The sequence below is a fragment of the Astatotilapia calliptera genome, chromosome 12 (assembly GCF_900246225.1).
Source record: "Astatotilapia calliptera chromosome 12, fAstCal1.2, whole genome shotgun sequence".
NCBI classification, from domain to species: domain Eukaryota; kingdom Metazoa; phylum Chordata; class Actinopteri; order Cichliformes; family Cichlidae; genus Astatotilapia; species Astatotilapia calliptera.
Genome location: NC_039313.1, coordinates 38,351,813 through 38,362,623, shown reverse-complemented (window position 1 = coordinate 38,362,623; position 10,811 = coordinate 38,351,813). Strand labels below are relative to the sequence as shown.

Genomic DNA, 10,811 nt, shown 5'->3' with positions numbered 1-10,811 from the left:
ACACCCTAACCTCGAGTGTTTTTATTAACACCTTGAGGGGTAAATGCTGGGTTTTATCCCCCAAACATGTAGACTGCTCACTGCCTGATGTCAGATCACATCTGTAGCTGGTGCTACAAAGTGTGCAAACATGTTTCCCCTCTCTAAGCCTTTCTTCTCTTAAGCATCTCCAGATACATCCCCAGGGACTTCTGAATAGAGTCCTTGGTGATGAACTTGACAAAGTTATTGACATCAGCCTCTCTGTTAGCCGCCAGCTTGTCTATGGTTGGCTTCCTCATCATGGACTTTGTGAGCTGTCTGGCGTGATCTGCAAATGAAACAAATGCACATGTAAGGAAGCTGTGCATTCATATACAATTTCTTCTATGAATACTGACATGGGCTTCAATTCATTGCAAAATAGATTCAATTGCAGCACTATTGTGGAGCACCTTTTATTTCTTATGTGGGAAAGTGACATTTCTAACAGGTGCTGAAAGCTTATGCTCTTTCTCTGCCTCCTGCACATCCTGCCAAGTACCAGGATGTACTAAATACTGCTGTACAGATGGAAATACACCCATATCGACACTTCTGAGGTACGAGGTTACATCTCCCTACATGCGGGTTCGTGGCACCTCACCTTAAAACAAACATACACTGATAGCAGCTCATTTTTTCCCTACCTGCCTTGGAAATGTTACCTGCAATTTTATTACCCAAATGGTAAATGGACTGGTTCTTATGTAGCGCGTTTCTACTCATCTGAGCGCTCAAAGCACTGATGAGGCCAATCACCGTGATGTCATCTGCAAACTTAATGATGGTGTTGGAACCATCAGCAGGTCTGCAGTCGTGGGTGAAGAGGGAGTAGAGGAAAGGGCTCATCACACAGCCTTGTGGTACACCGGTGTTCATTGTGATGGTAGATGAGCAGCGGTTATCCAGCCGGACATGTTGGGGGCGGTTGGTCAGGAAGTCCAGTAACCATTTGCAGATGAGGGAACTGATGCCCAGGTCTGTCAGTTTCCTGATGAGTTGTGAGGGGTGGATTGTATTGAATGCTGCACTGAAGTCTATAAACAGCATTCTGGCGTAGGTGTTGTTGTTGTCCAGGTGTGAGAGGACAGAGTGCAGTGCGATGGAGACTGCATCCTCTGTGCTCCTGTTCTGGCGGTATGCGAATTGGTGGGGGTCCAGGGTGGGGGGGAGACAGGATTTGAAGTGTGCTAGGACCAGCTGCTCTAAGCACTTAGTGATGATGGGGGTGAGTGCTACTGGGCGGTAGTCATTGAGGCAAGATGGGTTGGAGTTTTTGGGTATCGGGACGATGGAGGTGGAGTTGAACCAGGCCGGTACCACAGCGTGGGCCAAGGACAGACTGAATATGTCTGTGAGCACTCCTGCAAGCTCCCCAGAACACGCTCTGAGAACACGCCCGGGGATGCCATCAGGGCCTGCAGCCTTGTGGACACTGATCCTGCTCAGCACTGCTCCTACATCGGTGGGGGAGAGAGTCATAGGTTGGTGGTCTGGTGTCATGTCTGCTTTGGTTGTGGTTGTGGGGTTCCCTCGCTCAAAACGAGCATAAAAGTTGTTGAGCTCATTGAGGAAGGAGACATCAGAGCAGAGGAGGAGCCAGACATTTGAAACACCCGGGGCTTAGCCCTAAAGGGTAGTATGCATGTGGGATTTTTTTTTTTTTTGGGGGGGGGGGAGGGGGGGGGTGTAGAAATGACTGAAAGATTAATAGGCTCTGTTTTGAGTTTTGTTCAAAAAAGAATGACTTCATATAGGGAAATATATATATCACACATGCAGGACACCTTAAACTAGTTTTTTAATTAAGCAGCGAGGCAGAACAAAGTCTGGCTGTATCAAGACACAGGGACTAAACCCCAATTCAACCAGACCCAGAACTGATCCAGAATTAAAACAGGACTACAACAGTTCAAAAGCAGGATTACTGAGGACTTAACCAAGACATAACCACAATCAGAACTAGATGATAGTAGCACTAAAAATCATCATAGACCTGCACTACACTTATTTATTTAATTCTACCAAAGTACAATATTTAGATTGAGAAAAGTTTATATAATTATTTAGCCTTGTTGTGCAAACAAGCTGCATAACTTAATAAATATAGAATTTGAAAAATAGCAAACCTAAAAAGAAACACTAGGTACGAGATACATGAGTACCTATGATACAGTGATACTTTTAGTAAGCAACCATTTGACTAACATGTGTGTCTCACCTGCTCTTGTTCATCTCTGTTCTGTCCTCATTCTCCATCTCAATCTCTGCTCCTCTCTCTCTCCCTCTCTGCTCCTCTCTCTCTCCCTCTCTGCTCCTCTCTCTCTCCCTCTCTGCTCCTCTCTCTCCCTCTTTGTGCTGACAATCATCAAATATACAGTTGAAACCAGATATTTACAAACTCTTCAGATCAAAACACAAACACTTTTTTAATTGTAACATCAAATCAGACTAAATGTTTATTTTTTTAGATTGATAAATATAAAAACATATTTGTTAACTTTAAGAGTAAAGAGAGAAACTGTCTGTGTTTTTTAATTGCAAATGGCACCAAATTGTATTCAAACTGAGCCACACTTATGGAGCTCCACGATTCTTTTCCTGGTGTTTTGGTTGACATCTCTTGATGTTCCCATGTCACAGAAACAGCCTCTGTGTTTTGCCTTATATGCATCCACAGCTGTGCCACCAGTTTACTCACATGGACTCTACTAACCTATCAGAAGCTTCTTCAGCTCAGAATGGAATCCTCTGGAGTTTTCTTATTAATTAACAATAAACTTAGTGTACATGTACTCCTAAATTTGATGAAAGTGATAAAAATAGACAGCTCTGTCTCTCTTTATTCTGACATTTAACTAATTCAAAAGATATTTCAATATTTATCTAAAACAAAAGTTTACTCTAAATTGATGTTGTACAGTAAAAATGTTTTATGTTTTCTCCATAAAGTGTAAATATCTGGTTACAAATGTGAATATCCTGCTGTGTACTGAAATCCCTCTTGTTTTGCATAGAAATATACTGAACAACATACAAAGCATAATATATAAAATAACATTTATTTGAGTTTTTTCTTTGAAAGAAGCCTCTAATGTCCATTCTTATATTTCAGTACATAACTGAAACCGATTTAGTCGGGGAGGGTAAGAACTGAAAATATGAAATAAACACACGTAAGCTAAGATTCTCTAAAAAATAGCATTTGTTCGGCTTTCATTTCGCCATTTGTTGATTCACTTGAAGAGCAAGTAAAATAATATTGGTCAAGTGATCAGTTTCATATCAATCTTTCGTGATGCACCGTCACATTTACATTATTTGTACGGTACGAATGATTTGCTTTGGTGCCTGCTCAAACTTAAGCTCTCCTTAGTATGGCTGGCTCCGTCTCTCCAACAGCGCACTCACGGGCAGCAGCTCCCCCCGCCCCCTCGCTCAGTCGCTTAGTGCCTGAGCTTGGATCATACCAATATCAGGGGGGGATTCACGCACAGTCGTAAATTCCCACAGTGTGCACTATGTGCTTCGAATATTGTGTGTACTTTTTGTTTTATACAGTTGTCAGCCAGGCATCTAACTATGAAAAAATTACACTCCAAAATACCCCGGGCTTCTGACAAAACAACCCGGGCTTAAGCCCCGTAAGCCACCCCCACGCTCCGCCCCTGCATCAGAGGATGCGGGGGAGGGTTTGGTGGTCCTGTAGTCTGTGATGGTCTGGAGTCCTTGCCACATGCGTCGGGGGTTGGAGTTGGAGAAGTGTTCTTCTACCTTCTTTTTGTAATGGTGTTTGGCTTTTTTGATGCCCTTCTTTAGATTAGCCCTGGCTGTGCTGTAGGCGTGTGCATCTCCTGACCTAAAGGCGGTGTTGCGGGCCTTCAGGAAGAGACGAAGATCCCGGTTCATCCAAGGCTTCTGGTTGGGGTACATGGTGATCTGTTTCTGGGTGTAAAGTAAAGTGTGCATGTTAGTCCCCGTAGGGATATAGTTCCTCTGCATTTAACCCATTCACCCAGTGAAGCAGTGGGCAGCCACCAATGCAGCGCCCGGGGAGCAGTGTGTAGGGACGGTACCTTGCTCAGGGGTACCTCAGGGTAGCCGTTCAGTGGAGTCGAACCACCGACCTTCCGATCATGGTACCACCACTCTACCTACTGAGCTATCCCTGCCCACTGTCAGGTGGTGACACTGTCTGTGGTTTTGGAGATGTAATCCAGTACAGATGAGGCGTACTGGTCCAGGTCTGTGTGGGTGAACATATTCCAGTCTGTTGGTGTGGTTGAAGTTCACCTTTATGTGCTGAAGGTGAAAACACTGAGCAAAGGGAGGAGTGTATGATCTGTAGATACTATGGAAGCTGAAGATTGTACCTGACACCCGTTTGCTGCTGCCACCTTCTGGCCTTCAGGTGCTCTGGACGTGCTGTTTTTGGTCCTACAGCTTTAAGAGGCTCTGTCTCGGCTCTTAGTTGTTGGCACACCTGTTCACCATAAGTCATCACAGCACAGCTCATGGGCTGGGCTCCTCCAAAGGTAACCACCAAGCTGATGTTGGTTGGAGTTGTTTTATATGTTTAGATTAGTTTGTTGTCTCCTGCATGCTGTCATCTGCTGCTCTCCCTCAGGTATGTTCCCAGCTCAGGTGTGTTTGTGAGGGAGTGTTAGGGACCCGCAGAGACACTGGAGACAATAACTTGTACGAGCACAACTAAACTCATAGCTGCTGATCATTTAAGGTTTACCTTCAAAGTAGGAACTGCTGTCCTCCCTTAAACTGTGTGTACAGTGACTGGAGAACAATCCTCAGTGCTGGCCTGCACCTGGGACACTGCAAACCAGGGTGCTTTGCTAGAAAGCAAGTGCAGCACGTGCAGGATGTGTTTCTGATATCGCGGTTTCGCAATCTAGCTTTGAGCACATTCATGGTTCCTTTCATCCTCGGCACCAGTTGCTGCTTGTTGGGAACATGACCTCCAACTATCTGTCCACTAACTCTTGGGAAGAGCCCATCAGGATGCTTGGTGAAAAACCTCATTTTAAAAACAGCCCTGCACACTGTTCCTTCACCGTGACCAAAGAGTTCCATGATTCCAGATGCTGACAAGTAATGTCGCTCGATTGTAACAGATCAAGTAGTGTAATTGTGTTTGTGTGCAGTTCTTTATTTATATATTTGTATTGTCCGGGCATACGAGCACAGCTAAACCTACAGCCGCTGATCATTTAACCTTTAGCTTGGCTTCCCAGTTAAAGTGTTTACAGAGAGGGAATGATTGAATCAGGGTGTCATTTCTCATCTGCACGTGTATGTTGTCCATGCTACCTCAGAGATATTTCAAAGGAAAGGTTAGACCTGTCTCCTTGAGGGATTATTTAAAGCTTCAAGTCCTCTGATCCTCCGTCTTGCCATCAGCTCAGTTTAATCTAGACCAGGCTAAAAGTTTATTATCTTAGGACGGTCTAAGTCATCTGGATGTAAAGTGACTTTAATGTGCATTTCGGCTCCGGAGCCTAATAAAGCTCTTTCCTGGCAGGTGTTGGTGGGTCGAGCAGTCTGACGGAGGAACGTAGTCGGCCATCTTGGAAAGAAGAAAATGTTTTCTTCACACACGGTGAGAAAAACATCGTTTTTATAAATCATGAGTCCGAACATTTTACAGACTTTTATACGTGAAATTGTTCGTAGTTTATAAACACATCTGCACTGTAAACCCGAACAAGTTGACTGAACTTAAAACTTTTGTGGAAACTGATTACCTCAAAAGATTTAAGTACAAAAACTCATATCTTCTAACTCAAAATTTGTATTTATTGTTAACCTAAAAATTTTAAATTATATTTTATATTTTATTAATTGAGCTTTACTCAAAGACTGTATACTTTAATTTCAATATTTTTGTGTTTCTTGTAGTTTATTATTTTGATGCAACACAATGCAATTATATTACAACCTAAACTCAAATTATCTGATTATTAATTAAAAGATATTTATGTTGTGAGTGTAGACTACTAAAAAAAAGTACAGAAATTCAGTTACTTTACATTTTGTTTATTTAACATTTTTTCATGAAAATTTAAAAACATCACAAATGTTTTTATAAAACAACTAACATGGACATCGGCACCAAAAAGTGAGCATTATAAATTCTGTGTAGAACATTTATCTTTTATCTTTTTATAAACTCACAAAGGACGACATCAGTCCTAATTGCATCTTTCTCAAAATACACAAAAATGCAAAACAAAAAGTCAAATACTAATCACTTTTTTTTTAAATAGAAATGAAAAACAATTTTTTAAAATGGGTACAAAGACGATCAGCTTCCAAATAACCAGATAAGGCAGTCAAGTATAGGAAAATTAGGTAAACTGATGGAGTTAAATCCACCCAAAGCCTGTAGTAAACTTAAAGTGCTTAAAGTGCTTCAAACAAAGTGCTCAGTAACAGAGTGCGTGTCCTAACAAACATTGCCTTATATTCCTTAAGAGCATGTAGGCAGGGGTTTCAGGGGTTTGCCGTCATCAAGCCCCATGAAGATATTTTGGACTAAGGCAAATGTGTGAACCAGCTTCCTGGGGTAGTCTAAATGCAGAGCATAGATCAAGCCAAACAATAAAGCAAATGCATTTGCAAATCTGGGAATATCACGCATCACCTAGTCGCCTTTCACCAAAACAGCCATGCTTGAGGAAGTAAAATGGACTGGACTGGGAAGCGCCGTCGGTAACCACTGTGAGAAGGGCAACTGGAGTGTCAATGAGGGTTGACTCATCCAATGCGTCCGCCTGGAATAGACACAGTATCAATGGTAAATGGCCTGTATTTGTATAGCGCTTTACACATTCAGTCATCCAGACATTCACACCCATTCACACACTGGTGATGGCAGCTACATTGTAGCCACAGCCACCCTGGGGCGCACTGACAGAGGCGAGGCTGCCGGACACTGGCGCCACCGGGCCCTCTGACCACCACCAGTAGGCAACGGGTGAAGTGTCTTGCCCAAGGACACAACGACCGAGACTGTCGGAGCCAGGGCTCGAACCGGCAACCTTCCGATTACAAGGCGAACTCCCAACTCTTGAGCCACGATCGCCCCAATTAAATAAGTAAGGTTGGTTTGAGAGAATGTGACAAGCATGACCTGTAATCTAGCAAAACATTCAGCAGTGTAGTGGGTTACTTTGTAACGAGTTAGGGTACTCTACTTTTTTTGAAAAATGTACATTAACGTGTTAGCTTCTTGCATTACATAATTTGTATTTTTATTATTTTTCTAAAAAAAAAAAGTAATTTTTTATTTCATGACTTTATCTCAAAAAGAAACTAAATCTTGACTTCAGCCTGGTTTTTGGGCCACCTGCAGCATAGCCATAGTGCTGTGATACGCCTGTGCCCTGCTCCTGACCTGTGTGTGTGTGGGTTTTCTACAGAGAGGGTATTTTGTTTGTACAATTTGGTAGCTGCTAGGGTATTAAATTGTATTTAAAAAAATCCATAGCATTTTATCTTACTGGCAGATAGTAATGCAAAAATACACTTACATTACATGTCTAAAAGAATTCTGGGTCCTCCTCCCGCAGGTATACAGGAAGGGCACGAAGTACTGCAGTGCGTTTCACGTTGATATCAGGCGCCTCCTAAAAAGGGAAAAGAAAAGTTCATTTAACGCAAAGTTTTCAGGTGTCATTCTTTGGGGAGAATACATGTTTATGAAACTGCATGACATCAGACTCTACTAAATTTTGGAGACTTTTCTTTTAAGACACAACCTTTCTGTCTCTTGTGACAGAGAGTATGTTTCTTAATCATTTGACAAAAACCCTACACAGTATTTTAAAATGGTGTTCTCCAGATCAGAGCTGTGATCTATATAGAACATGGGGTTCAAAGCAAGGAAAAATTGTGTGTTTATCAGTGAAACTTTTAATTTGTGTTAATTTTATCATTATCAATATATGAAATCTTCACCTTAAGGGACTTAATGAATGGTTTCTTCAATAGATCTTTCAACTCACCTGTGTTTACTGTCTCCACCTGAAATTAATTGCAGTCTGAATTTTTTTTCTTCTGTCTTTTTGTCTTTGGCCTTCAGCCTTGGAAGAAAAAATAAAAATATTGAAAACCTTATCAGCACACTAAATATACAACACCTTGCTATATTTCAATTGTTTTAGATAGAAGTTGCCACTGCTAGCTAAGTCACTTTTGAATGATGCTAATGAGAAGAAAAAAAAAAAAAACCTGCCGAACAATGAGGCTGCTGTTGTAAAAACGCCAACTTTCTTGCGTTGGCAAGGGGTCGTTAAAATATCACTAAGACCCTTTCTTTATGTGTGATTCTTCGTAAAACTGTGTTTTAATCGGTTAAAACTGTAAAACTGACGACATAATCTATGTTTGAAAAAGAGCGCGAACAACCGCGAACAACTATTCACCACCTGGGTCTGTGCTTTTTAACACAACAGCGCATTCGAAAACAAGTTATTGGCTGCAACATATTAATATACTTGCTTTTTTACGGAAAAAATAAACATAACGAAGGTTCCGTTTTACTTACAAGTTTCTCCAAATGTGTTCTCCAGTCGCTCGAGAAGGGCAGCCATATTGAACAGAATTTTCTGTCAACGTCGTTCAGGTTAGAGAGAAGACGTCATGACGTCCACATGCGGAGCTCGGAAAAAAACATTTACTCAAAAATCATAATTAAGAAAGCAGTATTTACTCTTAACTTCTAAGCCATGTACAATTATAACTGTTTGAATCGTTAACCGAACAGAAAAGTTTTAAGTTGTTTCAACTTTGTGAGGAATTTTAATTGTTATATCCACAAACTTTATAAGTCAGGTAGACTGTTGGGGTTTACAGTGTGGAAGTGCCGTGCAAACCAAGGCCGAGCTGCTTTTAGGAAACGTGAAAAGTCTATCAGTACAACTTTCATGAATGATCATCATTTATTGTCATTATATCATTATGATTATTGTTAACTACCACCCTTTAGTAATTATTTACCGTTTTCCAGAACATGAGAAACTAAATGCATGTTAAGAAAAGAAAATAGTAAATGGAAAGACGAAGGCTTCAACCTCTTAGACCTTTCCTTATTTCCACTTGTAAATGAGGACTGTGTGCAAGAGGTGCAAGTGCACGGGTGAAGTCGCACTGTCCCCTCTGCATTTGATTGTCCCTCGTTGGGTCGGGCGTAAAGACTGAGCAGGGCAATCAGCTGGTAGAACCGATGTCCACTAGATGCAATCAGCGATGCACTTGTTTAAATGTATTTTATGCAATAATACAGTCTTTCTTTTCCAAAACGCATCCAAACAATTTACAACACAACAGGTTACTATTATGGGCATCATCCAACAAACATGTTTCTTATCGAAGCAGAGAGGCCGGCACGACAAAACAAGATTTAACTCAAACACTTATTAAGCTTCTGACTCCCTGCCTGTGTCTTTGTTGCTGTAGGAACAAGACGCCAAAGAGAGCCCAACACCTCAGTGCTCTCAGTTGGCTGAAGATGCTCACTCAAGTGCAAACTTACTTGAGCACTACAGGTGTGATCAGTGTAACAAGAAGTTTCATGCCCCGTGTCACCTCAGAAGACACCAGCGCATCCACAGTGGGGAAAAGCCCTTCAGTTGTGACCAGTGTGGAAAGACTTTTACTTGGAAAAGCAACTTAAAAACACATCACCTCAGCCACAGCGGCGTCAAACCACACATATGCCACCAGTGTGGAAAGACATTTAGTTTGATGAGCAACTTGAGAACTCATCAGCGCCTACACAGAGGAGTCAAACCATACGCATGTAGCCAGTGTGAGAAGGCTTTTACTCAGATGAGCTACTTAAAAATCCATGAGATGGTCCACAGCGGAGAAAAACCCCACACATGTGAGGAGTGTGGAAAGGCTTTTAATTATAAGAGCAACTTAAAGAGACATAAACTGGTCCACAGTGGAGTTAAAGCACACAAGTGTGACCAGTGTGGGAGGGCTTTTGCTTTGAAGTCGAGCTTGGAGACACACAAGCTGGTGCCGCATGTGACCTTTCTGGGAAAGCCTCCAGCCAGCGACCCCAGAAACACGCCAACAGACGCTGATCGGTGCAGCAGTTCAGTTTACACAAACTCGAGCTTAAGTCAACCCTACACTTACTGACCATGGACACGCACCAGTGTGACCAGTGTGACAAAGCCTAGAACCAGTTTAGAGGTAATTCAGTCAGTTTTTTTTAAACAAGCTAATGTGTATATAAAAGATTTGTTACTGGTAATACAGCAAAACTTTATTGTAGTTTTTAAAGTTCAAGTTAAACCATGTGAAATAAGTTGGATAATACACGGTGTTACATATGGGACACAAACGCAGCGTTTTGGGACAACATGGTTTCTGTTGGGTTTACACAAACTGTAAAGATGTTATTACGATGTTATTACGATGTTATTACGATGTTATTACGATGTTATTACGCTGTTATTACGATGTTATTACGATGTTATTACGATGTTATTACGCTGTTATTACGCTCAATGTTAGCTCTACATGGGTGTTAGATTTCAAAATAAAATCCTTTTAAACGATCGTCTCGTTTCATTTATCACCAGCAGAACAGTCTCCAACAGTGTCCAACTTTATGGCTCATAATGGGCAAAGACGCGGCTACAACTTTAATGCTAATCTGAAGTGAATAAAACTATAATAGGACATGAAATGCATTTAGATCTGTACATATGCTGTAATGATCACATGATGTGGCGCCATCCTTTCTGAAATGAAACTGA

The 10,811-nt window shown here is 41.5% G+C and overlaps 2 long non-coding RNA genes across 3 annotated transcripts; one reads left to right on the top strand and one right to left on the bottom strand.

The window, feature by feature from the left end:
- Nucleotides 1-4,475: 4,475 nt before the first annotated feature.
- Nucleotides 4,476-10,494, top strand: LOC113033042 (uncharacterized). 2 transcript variants are annotated; one of them, XR_003273981.1, is made up of 3 exons: nucleotides 4,476-4,556; nucleotides 5,558-5,635; nucleotides 9,496-10,494. It is a non-coding gene; the product is annotated as an uncharacterized LOC113033042 (long non-coding RNA). The 2 variants fall into 2 exon arrangements; XR_003273980.1 differs by lacking the exon at nucleotides 4,476-4,556 and adding an exon at nucleotides 4,563-4,648.
- LOC113033052 (uncharacterized) lies at nucleotides 6,790-8,104 on the bottom strand. Its single transcript, XR_003273993.1, has 3 exons — nucleotides 8,043-8,104; nucleotides 7,569-7,664; nucleotides 6,790-6,809 (listed from the first exon to the last, which is right to left on the bottom strand). It is a non-coding gene; the product is annotated as an uncharacterized LOC113033052 (long non-coding RNA).
- Nucleotides 10,495-10,811: the final 317 nt, after the last annotated feature.